Raw genomic sequence first — 20,566 nt, 5'->3', positions numbered from 1 at the left:
CTCATAGGTACAGAGAACAGACTGATGGTTGCCACTGAGAGGGGACTATGCAGTAGGCAAAAATGGGCAAAGATTGGGATCAAGAGGTACAAACTTAGTTATAAAATAAATGACATGGAAATGTAATGAGTAGACAATATAAAATAATAATATATTAACTTTGTATGGTGACAGATGGTAACGATTTACTATGTGATCATTTTATAATGTATATACATTTCAGTTTACTACATCATAAACCTGAAATCAATGTAATCATGTATGTCAATTACACTTAATAAAAAAATTTAAAGATCTTAGGAATTTTCTGGGAAAAGGAAGAAAGTAAAGAATTAGACATAACCTCAGCCTAGGAGAAGCAAACACTAAAAACCAAAACAGTGCAGTGTGGTGCACTGACAAATTAGTACAATGAAAAGGAAGCTGGAATAGACATTACAATAAATTTATTACAAAATTAAGAATGTCAAGGATGGGAAGATAAAGAAAAAGGGACAAAAGTATGGGACCCAGACTCTACGTCTGTTGCAAGGAGTTTGGAGAGAATTCAGTCCCACAGTACCAAGAAAACCCAGAACAGGACAGGGTGCAATGGCGGGTGAATGCAAGAAAAGATGAAAGCCGTCTTTCTGGTGACACTTGAAACCCTATGGTGAGGCCATGGGAATAAGAACTTCCTTTATTACAGAAGTGAAGCCTCCAAATAAGGAGCCCAAGAAGCAGCATACCTTAACACACCTTTACCTGTAAGGATGGCTCTAAATTTGAAAAACATTCCACATACATTAACTCACATGCTCATCACAATCCTTCAGCCAGGCACGAGGATTGTGCCATTTTACAGATGAAATAAGGGGCCCCAAATATCCTAGACTATTTAAATAGCATGATAAACTTAAATACTTAGTAAATTGTTTTCAAAGTTACAAAAAGATTCACTTCCCCTCGAAAGCTGTATTTTAAAAGAAAATCTATTGTTCTTGTCATAACTTAGAACATGAATGCTTTCCTGCTTATTATAAAGATGACTTTAACCCAAAACTCCATTCAAATCGGCAGATAAAAATGATATGCCTCCAGAGACACCAAATGAAGATAACAATAACAGCAGATTTTCAGTGCAACTAAAGGGCAAGGTTTCCCTTTTTTACAACTTTAGTGACTATGCAGTGTTGGAAAACACTTAGTCCCCATTCCTCTTATTTCCCTAGGAGGGGAGGGCATTTCCACAGGAAAGGATGTACAGGAGGAACACACCGTGCTTTTCTCCACTCCTTCACTTTTAGCTCCTAGAAGGAATGTCTCAGCTGACTGGTTAGCCAGAGCCAAGCCTGCTTGGCTGAGCCTCCTTCAGACCCAGCTGCTCTGAAGAATCTAGTATATGCTCCTTCATGCCTCTATGACAGGGAAGCCTCTGCCTCTATAGGGGAGATCTCTAGCTGCCTGGCTGGGTCAGTGACAAGGGTGGTATGCCTTCTCTACCTCACAGGTGAAGTATTAACAAGCCCACTGGCAAGGGCTCTAAAGCCATGCTCTTCCATGTTTCTCAGTGATCTAGTTGTCACTCTCTCCTCCATTTATCTTTTGTCTCATTTTTCAATTGGTTATACAGTTGAGGGGAAAAAACAAGGATGATCTTTAGTGGTCCCTAGAGCTACAAGACTGAATAAGAGGTAAAAATAAACCAGACAAAGAGCTCTTTTCCTACCCATCCTCATTACTTTTGAAAACGTTTAATAAAAATCTACACACAGTTGATAAAATGGCTTTGTCTTATCAAATAATGCTAAATCTATACTCACAGTATCAACATGATCATATAAGCTCAGCAAAAATTAAAAGGCCAAAACCCTAAAGACCTAGCAACGGGAACTACACAAACACACAAAAAAAATACTAGTAAATAGTATTTGCTTCCAAGAATAGATCAGATTTTGAAGCAACCTGCAGTTAGATGAGATGCCCTCATATTTTAAGGATTCTTCTAGATTTAAAACTCTTTATTTCTAATTAAAATTCTATCTGCATCTTGTGTGGATCAGTTTAAATCAGGTGTTATATATCTTCTTTAGCAGTTCAAGTGAAGTGCAGCTACAGAAATAAATCAATGCATAGATATGGACCTCTTATTATTCACATGTAAAAATCAGGACATTATCCTCTATTGCTTAGAGTTTTTGAAGGGATTGAATCAGGTAATATATGTGAAAAAATTAATCAAAATTCTGGACACATACACTTCGGTTTTTCTTTTTCTATAGCCTGAAGCTATCATATTTTGCCACTAGATGGCAATGCTGCATAAGTAAGATGCTGCACCAAGGGAAGTCTGGATTTTATTTAACTGCTAAAAGTGAAATTAAATTCTAGGTATCCGATGAGCTAATAGATAAAACTTGGGACACCTGATAAGAGAGACTATGATAATTTCTCATTTTGTAAGAAATTAAAGTGCCAATGGTGCCTTTCTCATCTTTAAATCTTAATTCACTTGAATTAAGAAATGGCATTTTTAAGGTAAGATATTTGTTGATAGCTAATAAAAATGTTGAACATTTACCTCTGACCCCAGACTGAGAGAAATGATTTCATCCTCAAAAGCAGAATGTGTGTCAATGTGAGCAGGAATTCCTGGGATGGAAAATAGGATTAACACATCACTTCATTTTTCTCTTTGGTAGATTTAAGATGACTTTAAATACAGCCTCACACTATTATAGTGAAAACATTGATAATCATAAATGTACTATAATTTTAGTTAAAAAGAAACATTTAGGGTGAATATGACTAAACAGAATCAAAATAAATATAAATTAAAATGATCTTACCTTCAACTTCAACTACTACTGGGACTCAGTTCTAAATCAGGACTCAAGACTCACCGCCTAACTAGGACATTTACTGAAATCCAGCCTAAGAGGAAGATGTTAGAGAGAGATATTGAAGTCATTTTTTCCCTTAAACACTATATCCCAAAGTACGTACAGAACAAAAGCAATAGTCAGGTATGAAAACAGAGTATATATAATTAAAACATGGCTGACTACCTATCTTTCAATCTATGTTAACTGAACACCTCTTAAGAAAAAGGCACTTTGCTACACAGTGAGAGTACACATTGCCATAAGACAAAGTCCCTGTTCTCAGGAAGCATACAGACCAGCAGAAAGACTGATAGGTAACTAGGCAATTAGAAGACATTACGATAAATGCAGAAAAACCCAAAACCTCCATGATGCCCCCATTAATAAAACATTTAAGACCATTTGATTACTATAAATAGGACATGCAGATCTTGCTAACAAGTACAAAAAAATCAATAACCTGAAGGTTTTTTACTAACAGGTCATCCTAGAGTTGTCTTCCACATTCTCACAGGAGGAGAGCAAGACTACCCAACCAATTAGCCTTCATCTCCGCATCTGTAAACTGATTTGGTTTCTTCCATTATACGTGCCTCCTATGGCTTTAAAACCATCTTCTCCCCTCTAAATAAAACACTGAGAGAGGATCCAAAAAAACAAAATCACAAATAGCAATTGTGTCAGTCTGTTTACCCTTTGAGAAGCAAATTCCTCAAGGGACTAACATGTAGATTTCCAAGGGATTCAAGTCAGTGCAGGTAACAAATATAAGCAAACTAGGAATTAGTACGAGCTAAAACATATGTTTGATCTTAGGGAGTTACATAATCTACTTAGTTATGAAATACATGACTGGAATTTTAAGAAGAAATACTCACCATGCCCAGGCTCATACTGGTTGATGGTCAACTGATCAGGTTTATGTTTAATGAAACCTTTGTTCAACCACTTTTTCAAAATGCTATCCCAAATGTCAGGAAGACCTGAAGTCAGTAATCATAAAGATGAAACATTAAAATATTTACTTTGCATGTTTTATTCAAAAATAAAAATTATTATTCACTGTGATAATAATCACACAGCTTTTAACTTAGCAGTCAGATCTAAATATAACAAAAAACCCACAAGCAAACAAAATTTTCTAAAGAATCTTCTATTTTACTGATTTTTATCAAATAAAACACCCAAAAGAACAATTTTGCTGACAATTTTAGTACTCTGTAAAAAATAAAATTATAAAATTGACTATTACATACTGGTAATTAGCCTGACCACTTTCTTTCTTGTTATTTTAAATTATTCCACTTACTTTAAGTTAAATTTAAATTTATTTTAATTATTTCAAAGTGGTACTAACTTACTTTCTTTGGAGTTATAAATGTTACTTCATGAGGGAAGGAAAATTTTTAAATAAGACCAAAGTCATAAAAATACAGATAAATTTAATTCCAACAAAGAATTCTACCAAAGGATTCATAATCAGATTATATGGTAAATTATTAATCAATTACACACAAAAAAATTGGTAAAGATTATGAAAAGGAAGTCACAGAAATGGCCAACCTCACTAGTCATCAGATAATTAGAGAGTTAAAAGTTTACAATACAACATGTTGGTAGGAGTGAAGGGAAACGGGTTCACACTTGGTCTGAGTATGTTGGTATGGCTGTTTGGGGGGCACTTCATCACCACTGACATTTCAAAATGAACAAAACTTCGACACAACAATTCTCAGTTGTCTCCCTAGAGAAACTTTTGCTTACTGCATAAAAAGGTGTATACAAGGATATTCACTGCAGCACTACTTGTAAAAGTCAAAAGCTAGAGATAACCTAAATGTCTATTAAAAGGGAACTGAGGAAGCCATTACTGAACAATCAATAAAATGAAAAACTTTAAGATCTCCAAGACATACCATAAAGGGAAAAGAGTCCGTTGGAATGATATATGTAATATGTGAATATACAACACATACAATATATTACATGTTAACAACTATATACTTTTATAGGTATCTCTATTTGGATATAAACTCATTTTTTCATTTTTTAAAGGATTAGAAAAATATATACTAACCAGTTAATAGTACTACTCCTGGGAAAAAGCATAGAACTAAGGATAGTGTTCAAGAGGCGCTTTATCTGCATGATATGATGTTTTTACATCAAAACTGCACTATGCATCTAACTTGTTTTAAATTTATTCAATGTTTCAAAAGCTTACCAGAAGATGACAAATGAAACATTATCCTTAACTAGGATAGACTTCCAATATATTAAATTATTTTTCAGAACCAGCAATTATTTTTTATTAACAATTACTTACCCCCAGGTAATGGCTTATCTTTATCTACATTGTTGTTCTCATAGTGGAATTCATAACCAAAATGCTTTACTCTTCTGTGTTTTAAGGACTTTTGAACTATATGAAAAGAAAAAGAAGTGAACTACCTGGAAGAAAATAATTGCAATCTTTTATATATTTCAAAGTTGACACTGAGAATAAGGTTTGTTTAGTAATGGTAACCTGTTAACTGCAAAATTATTGTCTTTAATAAAATTAAACATTTTATCTAATATCTGCTGTTCTTTTAAGGCTAAAATTATAACAAATGCTTAGAGTTTCTCCCAATCAATCCGAAAGAGTTAAACATGCACACGGGCACACATAAGACTGCTAACTGATCTGGAAAGAGTCAGAGTAACTCTAATTTGCAAATATCTCCAGGATCACTTTATATTACAGTGGTATGTACTGAACTTCCAATTCCTCATAGGAAATTTGCCTTAGGGTGAACAGGATCAAATAAGATAATATATGTGAAAGGACTTATCAATGTTAGCTCTACAAATGTTGCCTAATATTAATTAGCTTGGAGTTTTAAACTGGTAACTATATAAATATTATTTATTATTAATGCTCGTATGAATTGCGTAAAATTAGATCCAGGCTACTTTCAGTAATTTTGAGGAAATATTAAGAGTTTTAATACACCACGGAAGGAGGAGAGAAGGGGCAGTAATATGGCATTTTGCAGAAACTTTTAAATAAAGATTTTTATAAGTCTTACTCACCATTTTGATAGTCTGTATCTTCTGACCAGTTAATGCTTTCCAAAAGCATTTTTTCATCATCAGAAGAAACAATTTCTTCTACTACCATGAGGCCTGGAGGTAAGGCTTGATGACCCAACTCTTTCCACTGTACTGTGGGAAACCAAATTAGATAGTCACATACAAAACTTAGTTCCTACATACAAATAACTCAGTTATAATGTAGGTCGGGGGGGGGGGCACGAGGAAGGCAGTTTAACACAGAGAGGACAAGTAGTGATTCTACAGCATCTTACCACCCTGATGGACAGTGACTGTAATGGGGTATGTGTGTGGTGGGGACTTGATAATGGGGGGAGTCTAGTAACCATAATGTTGCTCATGTAATTGGTACATTAATGATACCAAAATTGAAAAAAAATTATTCATAGGTTACTTAAAAAAAATAATAATAATAACTCAGTCCAGCAGCCAGTTATCAGTTCAGAAGAATCCCAATTCTCATCTTCAGAAATAAGAATGCTAAAGGCACACAACATATTAAAGTATAAAAATAAAGATGAGGATAAAAATTATGGTAAATTTTATCCACTACAATTACCAACAGCAAATAAAATAGAATTTACCTAAATATTATTTGAGCATGATTAAGCCACTTTTTAAATCTCATAAGAAACAAGGTTTCTCATAATATCTACAGTATGCCTGTAAAAAAGTCAGACTGTCTTTACTGAATACAAAAATTTAAATGCTCAGTTTTGCCCTTAGATTGTTGATACTAGCTATGGTCAAGTAACAGAAAAATGGACAACATAATACTTTTTAAAGAAATAAAAATACCATTTTATGAAGACTTATTTGGTATATTTAAAGTAATTTAAGTCCCTGTGTCCTTCAAAATTTTAGATATAGTTCTAAAACGAAAAGAAAAAGAATCTGACTAAAGGGAATAGTGGAATTCACATTTGCTGTTAAGCTATCTGACCATTCATGTTATAAATGTGGTTTCTGAACCTTCTCTGCTGAACAGCTTTCATCTCTGAATCATTTAATATAAAAATTCATAAAAACAGTAATAAAAATACTTGATTTTATTAATATTTCAGAAATATAAATAGTGAATGATCTCATAAATATTTACCAACTACTTACTATATGCCAGGCATTACATTATTTATTCAAATTATATAAGGAAAACTTTGGGAAGAATTCCTTAAGACAGGTAATTTATAGTACAGGTGATTCACATTTAATTTTCTAAGTAGTTTTTTAAAAAAATTTTAATAATCTCTTGTACTTGCTATTTAGCAACTATCTGGTGGTAGATACCAAAACAAGTATCAAAACATTTCAGACACAGTTCTATTCTATTCATTCTATTAAATATGATTTCCAAGGATATAAATGTGATTAAAACAGTCTTAGAAGTACATCTGGATCTAATGTAGGATTTCAAATAAAGAACACTCCAAAACTCACTATGTACACTTTCTTAAAGTGTTCAACATACTACCTAAGGGAATACCCAAGGACAGTATTTTATGATCAAAACTATTCAATTTTTCAGAAACTCATAAAATACAATCTAGTTTTAAAAATCTGTGAAGTCAGATTTAAAGTCAAATACAAAGGCAGTGAGAATTACAACTTTTAAAATATACCTTTAAAGGAATTTTTTTAAGTTTCCTTTAAGTCTTATTTTACAAAAACATAAATTTGATCAGATTATACTCACCTACCCACCCCCAGGATATCTAAACAAAATTCTTTAATTGCTTAAATAGACGGCAAATAAATAAAACAGAAGGAGATTAGATGTCTAAATCAAAGTTCATCTTAACACATCTCCTATCCATGGGAGAGTAGTGAAACAATGTAATAATCCCTGCAGTAATTCCGTAAATCAGCCTATAAAGCTTTTATATTAAATAAATTAACTTAATTAATTTAAATAAAATTAAAATTTAGAAATTTAGAAATTTAAAAATCAGTTCCTCAAACAAGCATGTTAGCACATATACGAACATAGGAATATTTCCATATCACAAAAAGTTTATTGGACAGTGCTACTATAAACTTTGGGGATCTTTTGTGAATAACAATGTTCTTCCATAAATATGAAGCTTGGTACATAAACATTTGGATCAATCAATTCTTAAGTAATTAAATGAAAACTTCTGGGAAGACACTGAAAAATAAATTGGTCATCTGAATCCTCAACATATTAAATGAAAAAAAAACACAATTAGGTAGCAGCATTCCAAAATAAGTAACATGTATAATAAATACATTGCTGGGTTGGTGGGACCAGCTCCTTACAAGTAGGCAATATCTAAATCACCTCCCTTCAACTACGGGTCACAAAAGGCAAAACCACACGCTTAGAATGTCTGTCAAACAAAAAGGGGCTGGGTCCGATTTTGAACCTCCCAACTTAAGAAAACTCATACAAAAGCAAAGAGGTATTTTTAAAAAGATGTCTGTATGATAATATACCTTTTTCCACAAAATTCAAGTACAGAATGATCTTTTGTCCTAAATCATTCATTATTTCTTTTCCATTGAGGGTAACACAGGCTTTCTCGGATTCTTCTGTAGTTTTGTGTCTTACAAACGAGTAGGGCTTCGTAGGCGGCATCAGGAGAGCGTCCACCGCTCGGCCGACCAGGAGCAGCCGCGTCCTGCTCACACCGTTACCCAGACCACCATTGGCAACAACCAGGCTATTAAAAAAAACAAAAAGAAAGTAACATCATGTTTATTTTTTGACCTGTTTATTTTTAAAAAGATAAAGTTTTTAAATAAAATAAATATTTTTAAATAAGATAAAGATTTTTTAAGTACGATCCCTACAAAGGGATAGCTAAGAAAACTAAAAAATGGTGATTACTTGCTTTTCTAATTTCATACAAAGTACATAAATCAATTTACTAAATAATGGGAATTAAAAAGTATGCCTATGTTGTAAATACTACTAATTTTTTAAATAGCCTTTTCAGTAAAATATTCCTTTTTTAATAACCATACAAACAAATTAAAAGATAACTCCTTTACTGTTCAAACATAAATTTAACATAATGAAAGAGAAATAGTAGAAAGGAGAAGGAATAAGGGGTTACACGAGACTTGTGTTTTGCCAGACACTGTGCGCGACATGCTTTTACCTACTTAGTCCTCATTAACACAATCTTCACAACAGTCCTACACAGTGAGTACTACTGGCCCCACCTCACAGAGGAAGAAACTGAAAATCAGAAAATTAGGTTAAGGGAGTGACTAGGGGGAGCGGGATTTCAAGCCTATTTCTGTTAAGTTTCCAGAATCCACACTTTCGATATAACAAGGTAATACAATGTTTCCTAAAAACTAAAGTAAAGGTACTGGCTCAAAGAAAAACCAATTATAGGTTCTACTGAACACAAAATAGGAAAATTTTCCTCTGTGCCTGAATAATTCAGTCATTTTGCAATTAAAATTCTTTCTTTTGTAAGTGCATGCTTACTTCCTACTATTTGCAGTGTGGCACCAAGCTTTATTCAAGGAATTTTGTGGGGAGGGAAGAGCTCTTCTATTTTTCATTCAGATGGTTAAGTCCTAGTACCCTTATCATCTTTCTACTTAAAAAGCATTCTATACAGTGTTAAGATCTTTAATTTATGAGCTATGACTCCCCAAAACTGCAGTACAACAAAAGTAAACAAATGATGGCTTGCTCTCCCTCTCTCATCACATACCCGGCACTGGCAAACTGATTCTGAAAAGGGACAGATGGTGAGTAGTTTAGGCTTCGCAGGACATGTAAGTCTCTGTCCACATTGGTGTTCTTATTTTCTAACCTTTTTATCTGCAATTTCCTATAATAGGTACTGTTTTCTGAGAAATCAGGACAACATACTGGCTGCTGTGACACTAATCTTGAACAATAAAGGCTCCTATATAAGCTCTTTTAAAATGTTGAGTCATTTCTTTTGAGATGCAGTACTACAAAACACACAGTATTGTTGAATATGCTATTATTTGGGCTAAAGCCCAAGAAAATGAAGAGAGAACTGTGTCTTTGAGACTTGTATGAGATAATATGAGTCCATAGTTAACTACCTAACTCAATGTTCCCCATTAACATATAGATAATATACTTTCCTCCCACTAATCATAAGATCTCTTTCCAGGTCTCAAGTATTAAAGAAGGGCTTTACTTCTATATAAATGTTCGGTTTTGTGTAATAATAAAAAAACTCGGTGAATTTTAGAAAGCTTTATCTATTAAAATTATCCCCCAATTAGATCAAAAGAAATTAGGATTTGGAGTTTTAGAAAGACTCCCATTAGAGAAAATTATAGCTACATAAAATTCTGATATTACTCACTATATTGTTGATAGCTACCGGTCTTAAAGAGAAACAAAAAAATATGCTGTGAATGCAGTTCCCTTGGTATATAAGGGAAAAGTAGAATTTCAAATCAAACCTCTATACTCAGCATCAATATCTAGGTTGTAACTAAATCAAAGGCCTTTAGGTTATTCTAATGGAACACAGATTGACAGGATAGTTTCCAGATCTTTCAAAACACAATAATTAACAAAACACAAGACCATTTGCTCAGCTTGAAGAAATCAGGGGAAAACATTAGATACAGTTGATTTCTGGAGCTTTACCAAATCTCTAGATGGCATTTTAGCCATCTAAAAACCAGTATTTCTTTACACACTGAGTAGTCAAATATAACAAGAACTCATGCTTTTATTTAAATTGAGAAAGTATCTTTCGCTCAGTTTCCTGACAACACAACCAAGCACAATTAAAAGTATGAATTTATAGTGAATTATATTAAACTTCAGTTTTAATGAAATTTAAAAGAAAAAGCAGAAGTTTTGTTTTTAGTTTTGAAAAAGGACAGTTGTGTTTTAATTTTTGCTTAGAATAATCTCATCTGTATAGCAAATTCTCAACCTCGTCTCAGCTATATTTTTTGTCAACCTCTAATTCTTTACCCAGAAGACTACAAAATTGTGCTTTAATGTATACAGGGAAACGTAAAACCTATTGTAATCAAAATTAAAACCATGAATTGTTATGCTTATCTAAATATGATTCACAAACTTACTGATATCAGGACCTCTTTATATTATTAAAAATTACTGACCCCAAAAGCTTTTATGTGGGTAATATCTGTCAATTACCATATTAGAAATTAAACCAAAGAAAATTTTAATGTAATTATTCATTAATATAAAAAAATAAAAATAGAAATAATAAACCTGTTACATGTTGACACAAATGAATTTTGGGGAATCTATAATTTCCAAAACAAAAATTAACAAGAAAAGTAGTATCGTTTTACAGTTGTGCAAATATCTGGCTTAATTAAAAAGAAGTCCTATCTACTTCAGCATTCAATCTGCTGTTATATGTTGTGATTGTATAACATAAAGAAAATCCAGTCACACAAAGATATATAGTTGGAAAAGAGAGAGGCAAGGTGTATTTTAGTCACCTTTTCAGATAATTTGGGCATTCTTTGCTATTACAGTAAAGCTTGACAAGTAGTAGCTTTTAAGTTTGTTGCGATGTGGAATCTGAAGTAATATCAATAAATTTCTTACTCTGTTAAAATAAAATCCACTTGCTTCTCTTGCATTTTGAATGGATTATTTACCTACACACCATTCTGTAGTGTTATCCACTGGGTCATTTTGAAGATGTTGGCTCACTGAGACTTGCAGGTCTTCCAAATGTTAACACACTTAGTATAAAATTAAAGTTTGCTAATACAACCACCGATAACATCAGAAAAATCTGTAAGTATTTAGAAGTGTCAGGCTCACAGTGTAGAGAATACCAATTTTTCAAAATTCTTTTCTCCTGAAAGCTCAAATTTTATCATTGGCAATAAATCCTGTCAATTGTTTTTCTTAAAGTAACAGGCTCACTTTGTTCATTATTGTGAAAACATCTGCCAAACACCCGAGTCTGAATGACCACAATTATCAGTCATTCTTTCATGTAAACATGGGGTTCAGTAAAAAGTGACTAGTCTGGCTCAACTCAGTCACAGGCTGCCTTCCCACACTTTGGCCTGTGGAAGAGCTTTGTACATATTCTCCATTTGAAACAGAGACTATTAAAAAGATAAGTATTCAATCAAAAGATAAGGCTGAGATTTAATAAAGTATATAATTTTTACTTTTATCAAGGATATTCATGAATAAAACTGATATTGTTTCACTATGAATATGATGCTGAGGAAAACATGATTACTACAGCAGAGGGGCTAGAGGTCCACAGACCACACTTTGGGAACCACTGAGGGGAATAAATGTTTCCAATACACTCTCGTCTCTCTTCCTTTTAATTTTGTATGCTTATAAATAGTTTCATCATCTGCAAAAAGATTGCTACATTTAACCTTCATATTATGAAAAAGTATTAAGAAACCCTTAAGAACAATTATTTCTTATTTTTCTCATTACTCCATGTTCATATAACTTCTATGGAAGTGCTCATTTTCTTACTTGTAAAGTAAGCTTTCAATCAGTTAAGCAAACATGAATGACCAAGAAAACTCTGTAAAAGAGCAATGTAGGAGGGGTACAGGCTATACCGTAGAGTAGGATACATTATGTCTGTAACTAAAAGTTGTGTTGGCACATGTATAGAGTCACAAACCAATGGAACTTTCCTAATTGACTAAAAATACAGAAACGATAAAAAGTATACACAAACACATTTAAACACAACTTTAAAAAAACCCGCTTTGCAGGGAACAAAACACCGTAAGATAATAAATCAGATGACAAATACTTACAATTTAACACAGACAATGGCTAATTTTACCCCAACTATATAAGGAGTTCTTGAAAATTAAGAGGAAAAAACCACCAACCAAATCAAAAAATGGACAAAGAATGAGCAAGTAACAGAAGAAATTACTCAGAAGAAAAGCAAATATATTTCATACATCAGATTTTCAAAAATCCAAGTCAGGCAACATATTTAATGCCAAGACTATAGAGAAACAGGCAAAACTGTGGGAATGCAAAATCAAACAACCCTCAAAGGCAGGAATTTGACGAAGTCTAGAAAAAGTATATATGCATATATGCTTTGACCCAGCAATCCTACTTTTAGAAATATAATCTATCAATATAGCCATAAAAAAAAGATGAGGAAAAGGCCTATGTACCAAAAACAATTTGAACCTGAATTTAATTAAGCCTTTAGCCCAAACTTCAAATTGATGGGGAAGAGAGGAAATAGAGAGTGAGAGGAACAATTTAAATGACGCTATGAGAAAGCATATCCAGGAATTCTACAGGGCAATTGACCCAACCAGCTAAAGGCTGAAAACAACAACAAAATGAAAACCAACAAAACAAAAAAGAGGAGAGATGATTCTTTACAGAGACTGAAAGACATAACTACCAAATGTAATGGTAGACCTCATTCAGAAAGTCAACTCAAAAGGCATTTGAACAATTGGAAGGAAACTGAATTAAGAAGGGATCTCACATGATATGGAGCAATTTCTGCAAATTTTGTTAGATGTGATCCTGGCATCGCAGTTATACAAGAATGTGTTCATATGTTTTGGAAGTGCATACTCATGAATGCAAGGGTGAAAGGAAATGAGTTTTGAGATTTAATTCAAATTCCTTCAAGAATAATAACAGGGGACTGATGAAGTGAGAGAGGCAAAATCTCGCCAATACTGAATCTGGTGATGGGCTTTGGAGGTTCAATGTACTATTCTTTCTATATTTATGTAGTTTGACATTTTTCATGATAATTTTTTAAAGGTGCCTAGCAAAACACCTGACATTTAGTAAATGGCAATTATTAATATACACGTTTGGTATTAATAAGTTAAAGAAGAAAACGTGTTATGTTTATTTAAACCTTACTAAGATTAAAATTAAGCGGTGGCTTTTAAAAAGAACTATTAATTCATTCAACAGATTGTTTCCCTTTTTTTAAGGTCGTTATCTGGAAGGTCTTGGGCTAAGTACTGCCAAGTACAAAGAGAATAAGGCATTACGTGCTGACTGCAAGGAAACATCAGGTAAATAAGTATGTATGTACAATTACAATACATGTTAGGAGATATTATGGAGATAACCAAAATAGGAATGCCTAACTTTCCCTGCAAGGGAATGGATCAAAAAATCCTTCCAGATGGGATAAATCTTTAGGAAGGAATAGATATGTGTCAGGCTACCTGGAAAAAAATAGATGGGTCTTTGTGGGTACAATATCCCAGGCAAAAGGAATAGAAAATGCAAAGGCACCACACTTTGAGTACCTATATGCTCTTCTGTATGACCCCTGAACCTCTCTCAGGGAGTAAGCCTAGAGACACAGGCAAGAGTCGTATCATAAATACATAGTGAAGAGCTTCATATAAACAATGGGTAATATTAAAAAGGATTAGATTTGTCCTTTAAGGAAATTTTTGTATCATTTAGAAAATGGACTAAGGTAGAGGAGGCTGGAGGAAATAGAACATGTTAGGTGGCCATTCTAATTTCTAGGAAAGAGAAGATTTGCGTTAACTAAGCAGTATGGGTTAAGAAAAGGAATTATAAGAGCTATTTAGGAGACAGTTGAGTGATTGGGTACAAGGGTAAAGTAGTGAGAGAAGTCTAGAATGCCTCAAAGAATTCTGAATTGGATGATGGATGAATAATGGGGATACCAACTGATAAAAAGGGAATCAAGAGAATGAGGCAGCCTGGATTTAGGTTATTCTAATAATCTAGGGATATCTATTTATTAGGCAGGTATACAGAAGGATATGGATTTCAGGGAGATAAAATTGCTGGCAGGAGTCAATTTTTCATTATTTTTATCTCAATTAAACACCCAATTTTCTAATCCTGCCTAACAGTCTAACATTTAATAACCATTTCATGCTAGGTTATCTTATCACCTGTTCACCAAGTGCCCCTAATGTGTATTCCATTTCCACCACCACCACTCCATTTTACATCATTTTATCCCCAGCTATGGCGGCAGTGGGGTGAGGGGTGGGGATGGGGGTGGGGGAAGGACAGTGGAAACAAGAAGGTAAGGTAGGTTTTCAACATTCTGACCCTTCTGTAGCTTTCCAATGTTTGTTTTCCATGTGTTCCTGACTGGTGAACTACACTGATCTGCTAAATCCCAGACACTACTTTGCACATTTCTGCACCTTTGTTCCCTTGTCCTTGAACCTCCACGTGGAATCCCACATCCCTTCTTCCTATCTGCTATAATGTTGCTGACTCATCTCATAAGGCCCAGCTCAGCTCATCCTACATGCTCTATACTGAGGATTCAAACCCTCCTTCAAACCCACAGCGAGTTGTCCCTTCTGGGTTCTCACTTGGGTGACACCTGGTCCTACCTTCACATGTCTTTATCTTTTCTTTCACTATTTTGATTATAAAAGAAGTGTTCCATCTTAATTAATCCAAATCAGGTTCTCAATGTTGATTGGCCACATAATATTTCTATATATCTGAGCCTATTTAGTGACATTAAGCAACTATTTTTGTACAATAACCACCTTAAAAATTGTTTATTGGCATCCTGGACTCATGTTAGTTCTAAAATGCGTGCGCGTGCACACACACACATGCACAGGTTTTGAATTTCTGTTTTGGCAACAAATTCTGAGAGTGTAGCCACTGATGGAAAGAAAGAGTTGTAATAATGTTACAATTAAAATCTGTGAAAGTAATTATCTATTAATCAAAAAGACTTTCCTTAATTTGTCATTTTCTGATACCTCCTCCCATTTTCCAGATTAACTTGCTTGCAAACTAAGATCAGATGCTATTCATGCACCTTACTGTTTTTAAAAATTGTATTTTAACTGACATTTTAACTAAGGATAGACTCTAGTTAAAGCTTCAACTTGAGTATACTAAACCCAGTTTTCTAGTTAACCCAAAATAAATAAATCATTCATGTGATCTAAGTATTACTAATTTTTAAGCATGGAAAGGACATCTAACGGGAACGAGAGCATTACACTAGGCATTCTGAGTTAAAAACACACACTCAAATCAAACAACCAATCAGTGTGCACTACCAGAATTCTTCACTGTTAAACAGCTTATGTAAGAGCTCTTTTAAGACTACACAAAATATGAAAGCTACCTAAGGGAGCTTAAACGAGTAGGTGAATAATCAAAAAGTTATTTTTGATACCTCAAAAAATAGTAAACGGAATGATATGTAATCGAATGCTATAGGTAAGCCAACATAATGAAAAGGGTACCAAAAATTCTTTTCTCTTCTCAAATACTAAAAGACTTTTGAGCAGTTTCTGGGGCATCAATTCTCATATATGAAAAATTAAAGAGATGATCTCTAAGGGCCTTTTTGTATTAATATTCTCTGGTTCTGTGTTGTGAGAGATTCTAAATGCTGATAGAAAGATTTCAGAAGAAAAATAGCTAAAATGCTTGAAGATTGCCTTCTCATTCTTTTTACTAGTTTAAAATAAATGCTTTTAAAATAACCATTTTACTTAGTCTATTAATAAGTTGGTAAACTTAGATTCTGAGTTTTTGGTAAATGTTATAAAACTGAGATTAGAAAATAGTCCACATTATATTATGTAATTTACATAATTCTTATAACAGAATGACTAATTTTAAATATATCTAAGATTTTTTCAATGTTCTACACTCTATACTTTGTATGAATGATCCAGTTAAGAAAACACACCACACTCCAAAAAAATAAAAATAAAAAATTTAAAATCAATTTCTTGTAAGGATCCATGTTGCTTAATTTTCTTCTTTCTCTAGTCCTCAGCCCCAAAATAAATCAAGGGATTCTGATAAAGTACTTTATGTAAATGATGAGAGTGGTCTTAAAAGATTAAAGTCTTTAACATCTATTATTATAAAATGATTTTTTAAAGCCCTCACAAAATAACGTGTGGACTTGTTCTCAGGTATTTCTAGTAAAAGATACATTGTATAATTTTAACTTCAGCATTAAGGATTACTAGGCCTGTACCGATAAGTGAATTTTAATTTTCCATAACTTATTTTCAGGGAGTTCATATAACATTAACAGGTCTGCAAATACAGCTGTTTCCTCACTAGGATGCAATCTCCAAAAACCACATTCTTCTCTTCTAAAAGAAGAGTCACATGATCACCGGTACGCCAAACACGTACCCAGCTTCATCAGAGCTGTGGGCTGGCTGCTGGGCCGAAGGCGCCACGCACGGGTGGCTGGCGGCGGGCGCGGGCTGCCGGCTGGAGTGCCTGGCTTTCCCTCCACGCGGACTGCTTTCGCTCCCTCCAAGGACGGCAGTTGGTTCCAAAAAGAAGCACCAATGACACCGTGGCTGAAGCTGCAGATCCTCCCCGGGAGTTTTCATGGTTAGCCCTTCCAGACCTAATTTCACCTTCTACAGCAAAGAATCTTAGTTTCACTAGTTGCACCGCAAACTATCTTTTCTGTGGGTATTACAGTGGGAACAACTCTGTTTTTTCTGCACAATTACATGAGTGGTACCAAGACTTAAGGATTAAGTTCACATGACAATGTACATTTCCAAATCAATAAAATTATTCCAGTGATTGCTTTTAGAGGATTTAAAGACTAATCAAATCATGATTCTATTATGATTAAGAAAACTTACCAAAGTCACTCTTACCCATAATTCAAATAAAATTATTTTTAATAACAGTTTGAATAGACATATGTGATTATTTAATCAGCAGAATTTAATTGGCAAATATTTTTAAATGTTTTTAATATACCAGCAGATTTCTGAATTTCTGATGGCCAATAATTTTTTTATTATTGCTATTATTATTCTTTTATTAATACTATTGATTAGTTTCTTAGAGGAAAACATTAAAGTATCAAATTAGAATGCTATATGGAAAAAGACCCCAGATTAAATTTACTGATAAGCATTGAAGTAACATTTATTCCTATAGTGGCAAAACACAAAATACACGCCCCTAAGTCTTGAACGGCAATATTCTCGAATGCTGTAAGGCATAGGGGTCCGTCACAAAAGGTGACAACCTGTTTTCCCCAGAAAACATGTTTTTTTCTGATTTAGAATACAAGATGATACTGTTTTTCTTATCAGAAATAAAAAATAAATGCAAATGCTTCAAAAATACACATTTCCACAGAGTCAGAGAAAGGTAATACATTATAATGGTAACAGAGTAGCTTCCAAGCATCAGGTAAATATTTAAGCCTCAAATTATTCCTTTTTTAAACGGATGACATCTCAACTTCGTAAGACTTGTTATGAGGATTAAATAAGATAAGGTATGAAGAAAAAACCTAGTACTGTGTCAAGAATGCAGAGTGCACAAAATAAAAAGTACACCTGTATTCAAATTTTAGAGAGAATTTCTGGCAAGATTTGTTAATTTCCCTCCATTCTGGACTATTTTTTCCTACGGCCTTCATTAAGAAAAGAATTAAATTATTCTTAGCACTATATTCCCCCACATACCCTCTTGTGTGTCTTTTCCTTCACTCTGTGTAGTTTTTTTTTCTGATTACAAAAGTAGTATTTATTCAAGGTAGAAAATAAAGTACGAAAGAATGAAAATTCTTTACAATTTCAATTTATGAAAATAACCACTTTTAACATGGTAGTTTCTATCCTTCCAATATATTTTTGTAAGCATATATGTGTATACATAAGACTATATTTACTAGAGATCATAATTCTATACAATTTTGTAATTTCCTTTTACCAAAAATTTCCCCCAAAACACAAATTTTAGTAACTTCACAATAACAGATTATGCTTTTAATTATGAATTTAGGTGACAAGTTTTTAACCGTCCCCTCTATTGCTCTTACCAAGTGACATTCTTCAAAGACATGTGATTCATAATGATATTATTTTTAAAAAAACACTGAATTTCTGTACTTGATTGATCACATTTATATTTAAATTTATTAAATTAATCACCCTATTACAATGAATTAACTAAAATCTTAGGATCTAGAGAAATTTAGAAAGAAAAAAGAGGTAACTTTTTCAATTACAGTCATTCTGCTATATAACACAAAATATGTGCTTCCAAGAAAGTCACTGCACCACACAAAATCATGCACTAAAACCCAGAAGGCTTACAAGAAAAATGAGGTTAAAGACAACATTGAAAAAAACTCTATCAGTCTTACATTAAAAAAAAAAGTAACCTAACAAAAAATGGTACCAGTTCTGCACATGTCAAACTGTTAAAAAATACATAAACATTACATTAAATATGACACGTTACCTTGAGAAAGACCTGAAGGTGGCTGGTGGAAGTGGGTGTTGGAAGGGCTGCAGCTTGTAAGTGATGAAGCAGTGGAGGTTAGGTGTCTGAGGTGTGTGCATGTTTAGGGTATTCCAAGGACATTCAGATCAGAGGGGTGCAGTTTTCTGAATTCACCTAGTGTTTCTCACAGATGAAACTGTGTTTAAACAGAGGCAAATTTCACCTTTTTTTATGCTCAAATTATTCCCTGACACATCAACTGGAACAAATGTGTGTAAGTGTTATAGCAGAACTGATGGCATGCTGCACTCTAACACTATACACTTAAGCATAGCTCTCACTAAGACAAAGACTTAAGAAATGTATTATAATAATATGCTAGACTCAAGATTCTCTTATTTTTTCAAAAGTTAATTTGATAAAATTCACAGGCAAGATAAAGGGAATGAGAAAAGCTAAAATATGGAAAATCTGCTTTTAATTATGTCACATAGTTCATTATAAGTAATACTCTATAAATATGTCTTCCTTACATAAAAGTTTTAGCTATACTCAACAAAAGTAAAATTAAAACACACTTAATTTAGGCAACTTATAACTGCATTTGCACTATTTGAAAACCAAGTCCACAGAAAAAGATACAATTTTATCAAGAAAATGAGATGTTCTGCTATCATCAGAGTAAAAATATAGAGTGAAAATTTATATATATATATATGTATATCTCAGGTACCAGATAATAATCATCAATTACTTCCTGGCATATAAATTATGTTTTTATAAACAATAAAGATGAATCAAGTTTGCAAATTTCAAAGTTATATCAAGTAAACCAACAAAATTTCTACCAGCCAGAAGGTATTTTATGTGTTTATACAAGTTACTCACAGGTGCACAAGCTACTAGAAATGAAGGGCAGTAGAGCATTCCCTCCACGCTGCACAGAATGAAAGGCGGTTATCTTAGCATTTATTCTGCTCTTACAGGCTGTTAGAAGAGGAAAACCAAATCTATTACCTCTCTGTATAATGACTTTTTCCAGCAACTTTCAGTCAAGACATCAACATGTATTTAGCTACATTAGAGTTTATGACTTATAAAAAGAAATGAAATAAAATCATCAGGACACTTGGATGAAATCTTTGGTAATAAAGTAACAGAAACACTGAGATAGTTCATTTTTATTTATGAGACAGAAATGGAGGTAGAACACTGAATTTCTATATGCTTTCCTTTTATTTCTGGATATTGAGAATTTCCACCTAGGGTGAGGGAAAGCGAACATGGAAGAGAAGCAGCTGAGGGTGTGGTCGTCATAGTTCTAAGCAAGCGACATTGCATACCTGATGCAGATGATCATTTTCAAGAATTAAAAATTAGGTTGCAAAATTATTAAAAA

General features: G+C 33.3%; 1 long non-coding RNA gene across 1 annotated transcript; it reads right to left on the bottom strand.

Moving 5' to 3' along the window:
- Nucleotides 1–5,209: 5,209 nt before the first annotated feature.
- On the bottom strand, nucleotides 5,210–8,480 carry LOC140850197 (uncharacterized). The gene is made up of 3 exons (XR_012132882.1): nucleotides 8,415–8,480; nucleotides 5,940–6,071; nucleotides 5,210–5,286 (listed from the first exon to the last, which is right to left on the bottom strand). It is a non-coding gene; the product is annotated as an uncharacterized lncRNA (long non-coding RNA).
- Between the last annotated feature and the right edge of the window lie 12,086 nt (nucleotides 8,481–20,566).

Source organism: Manis javanica, chromosome 6, assembly GCF_040802235.1.
Source record: "Manis javanica isolate MJ-LG chromosome 6, MJ_LKY, whole genome shotgun sequence".
NCBI lineage: Eukaryota > Metazoa > Chordata > Mammalia > Pholidota > Manidae > Manis > Manis javanica.
This window is presented reverse-complemented; position numbering and strand designations above follow the sequence as displayed.